The 3,327-nt window shown below is 41.8% G+C and overlaps 1 pseudogene; it reads left to right on the forward strand.

Moving 5' to 3' along the window:
* Positions 1 to 297: 297 nt before the first annotated feature.
* On the forward strand, positions 298 to 2,638 carry LOC113705961 (subtilisin-like protease; annotated as a pseudogene).
* The last annotated feature ends 689 nt before the right edge of the window (positions 2,639 to 3,327 follow it).

The raw sequence follows: 3,327 nt of genomic DNA on the forward strand, positions 1-3,327 counted from the left end.
AATTATCCAAGGACCAATGAAGAATCCTACTCACTCAACACGGAAATTTAGTATCAGTTGCTGCTCCACTTTAGCGTATCCTAGCTTTCTACAATAGCTGAAATACAAAATCAAGCTGCACAGTTCCTTGCTCCATTTAGGGGCTCAGACAGATTACTTACAGTTAACTAAAAAATGAAATTAGAAAGCAGAAGCTTTAATCAGTCCTTTTTCAAGATAGCTTTGATGGCTATTTCCCCTCTCATTTGGACGTTCAGCTTCCATTTTTTAGCAACGATTGCCAGTGATTTGCCACCAATGAGCAGCTTAGAAACGTATATTGTTCATGTTGAGGCACCTGATACTGAAATAGTTACAGAGTCATCAGAAGACTTGGAAAGCCGGTATTCTTCTTTTCTACCAACAACCACAGCAAGCTCAAATGATGAGGGCTTGCCGTCCCGGCTTGTTTATTCCTATTACGATGTGTTCGCAGGATTTGCTGCGAGATTATCTGAGGGAGAGGTGAAACAAATGGAGAAGAAGAAAGGCTTCATATCTGCACGGCCCCAACAAAAATTATCTCTGCACACGACTCATTCTCCTGCTTTTCTTGGGTTACAACAGAATATGGGATTCTGGAAAGAATCCAATTATGGCAAAGGTGTGATCATTGGAGTCATAGACACTGGAATCACTCCTGACCATCCATCATTCAGCGATTTATAAAGTATGTAGTACTGATGGAAATTGCAGTGAGGGCGACATTTTGGCCGCAATGGATGCTGCTATTACAGATGGAGTAGATGTGATGTCCCTTTCCCTTGGTAACTTGGTAGCGAATCTAACCTTTCTACGTTGATAATATTGCTATTGGTGCATACCGTGCAATGGAGAAAGGCATCTTCGTTAGTTGCTCTGCTGGAAATAAAGGCCCTTCAAGTAATGGTTCGAAGACTCGGCCCAGATCGAGACGGCTTGGCCAAGTCGTCACCGTCTCGGCCTTCATCGATACGATACCGAGATATTCAATTCGTCAAGACGTCATCGTGAAGGGTTGAAACGGCCGAGTCACATCGAATTACTACGAGTCATCTCAAGTCAAATCAAATTTTTATTATTTTTACTAATTTTTTAATTATTTTTGTTTATCATATTTTTTACCATTTTTAGAATATTAAATATTTCAAAATTTCGCGTCTCGCTAATACCGCGACCGATATGCCAAAACTGATGTGGACTGGTCTAAGCCATGACCGCAACCACGACCGCGACTTTGAACCATGCTGAGTCTTTGGCTAACGAGGCCCCGCAGGTTCTCACTGTTGGGGCAAGCACCATAGACAGAAAGATAAGGGCCAGTGCTTTGCTTGGAAATCATGAGGTTTTAGAGGGAGAATCAGCTTTCCAACCTGTGGACTTCCCTTCAACCTTGTTACCTCTAGTTTATCCTGGATCTGAGGCTGCATATTGTAGCTCAGAATCATTAAACAGCGTTGATGTCAAAGGACAAGTAGTGCTATGTCAGACAGGTGAGATATCAGCAATTACCAGAGGGCGAAATGTGAAGGCTGCTGGTGATGCTGCAATGATCATCATGAACCAGAAGCATGAGGGTTATGCAACATCAGCCGAAGCTCATGTTTTACCTGCAACAGATGTGAGTTATGCTGATGCAGTCAAGATAATGGCTTACACGAGCTCTACAAACTCGCCCACAGCAACAATATTCTTCAACGGAACTGCCATTGGAGATTTTCATGCTCCAGTGGTTGCTTCATTTTCTTCTAGAGGTCCAAATCAGGCAAGCCCTGGCATTCTCAAACCAGACATCATAGGTCCTGGGGTAAACATCCTTGCAGCATGGCATAAATCTGTGGATAACAACACAAATACAAAAGCCACGTTCAACATAATCTCTGGCATTCAATGTCCTGTCCTCATCTTAGAGGTGTCGCAGTTTTGCTCAAGAGTGAACACCCTGATTGGTCTCCTGCTGCCATTAAATCTGCAATTGTGACAACGGCTAATATCCTGAACCTTGAAACCCAGCCTATTGAGGATCAGACGCTCCAACCTGCGAATGTCTTCGCCACTGGCGCAGGCCATGTGAACCCATCGGCGGCAAACAATCCAGGACTAGTCTACGACATTGAAACTAATGACTACATACCGTATTTATGCGGGCTATATAACAATGACACAGCTGTTAGGCTCATTCTGCAACGTCCAGCGAGTTTCCTCAGCGGAATCAAGTATCCCCAAAGCACAACTTAATTATCCTTCTTTTTCCATCATTCTGGGATCAAATTTAGAGAGATATACAAGGACAGTGACCAATGTTGGTGAGGCTAATTCATCTTACACAGTCCAGATCGCCCCACCAGCTGGTGTAGATGTGACTGTGGAACCAAGCACACTCAACTTCTCGGGGTTGAACCAGAAAATCACGTACACAGTTACATTCGCCCGATTGGCAAATTCTGGCAGTGCTGGCTATTCTCAAGGACTTCTTACATGGAATTCAGACAAACACTCTGTTAGGAGTCCAATTTCAGTGATTCTAAATTCTATGAAAAAGGTTGTGGCAAAACTCAGTAACCTAGGTGGATGTTGGGTTTTTGGGCTCTCAACTTATGTGGAAAAGTCCAAAAATTAATGGGTAATTATTTAGGCCCATTAAGGAGTTGCCCTACCTATTAATAGGTCAAATTAGGTTTATTCTAGAAGGAGAAAAGTGGGAAAAATGCAGAAAAATTATGGAGAAAAGTTTCAGCAAGTTTCTGGTTTGAGCAGTTGCGGTAAATCGCTCGATTGACATAGGAAACGACGTCTGACCGGCCTGAAATTTTAACTGAAAGTAGAGGACATCCAGTTCTACGTTTTGCACAGTGAAGATCGGATTTCAACTGTTCAATCTTTAGTTATAAATTTCGGACTGCTGCTGTTTCTAGTGAAATTTTTCACAGTTTTTGCTCTTTATTTGGGATTTGGTGATTTTGTTGATTGTTTAAGGCCATATCTCAATTGTGTATTTTCTGAGAGTTGTACTATACTTTTAATTGGTAATAGTGGAGTAATTGTGGTGGGCTCAAGAGCCTCGTGGTTTTTCCTCTTCACATTGGAGAGGTTTTCCACGTAAAATTTTTTGTGTCTTCAAGTGGTTATTTCTTTTTGTGTTTGTGGGTTAATTTATCTTCTGTTAGTTGCTGATCTTTGTCTTGCTTAATGTTTCTAATCTATTCTAACAAACTGGGGAGGTTTTCGCTGTGTGTTGTGGTTATTATAAACCCAATATCTCCCAACATAGTGGTATCAGAGCTTGCTTTGATTTGTTAGACTTATGGA

The sequence above is a fragment of the Coffea arabica genome, chromosome 8c (genome assembly GCF_036785885.1).
Source record: "Coffea arabica cultivar ET-39 chromosome 8c, Coffea Arabica ET-39 HiFi, whole genome shotgun sequence".
NCBI classification, from domain to species: domain Eukaryota; kingdom Viridiplantae; phylum Streptophyta; class Magnoliopsida; order Gentianales; family Rubiaceae; genus Coffea; species Coffea arabica.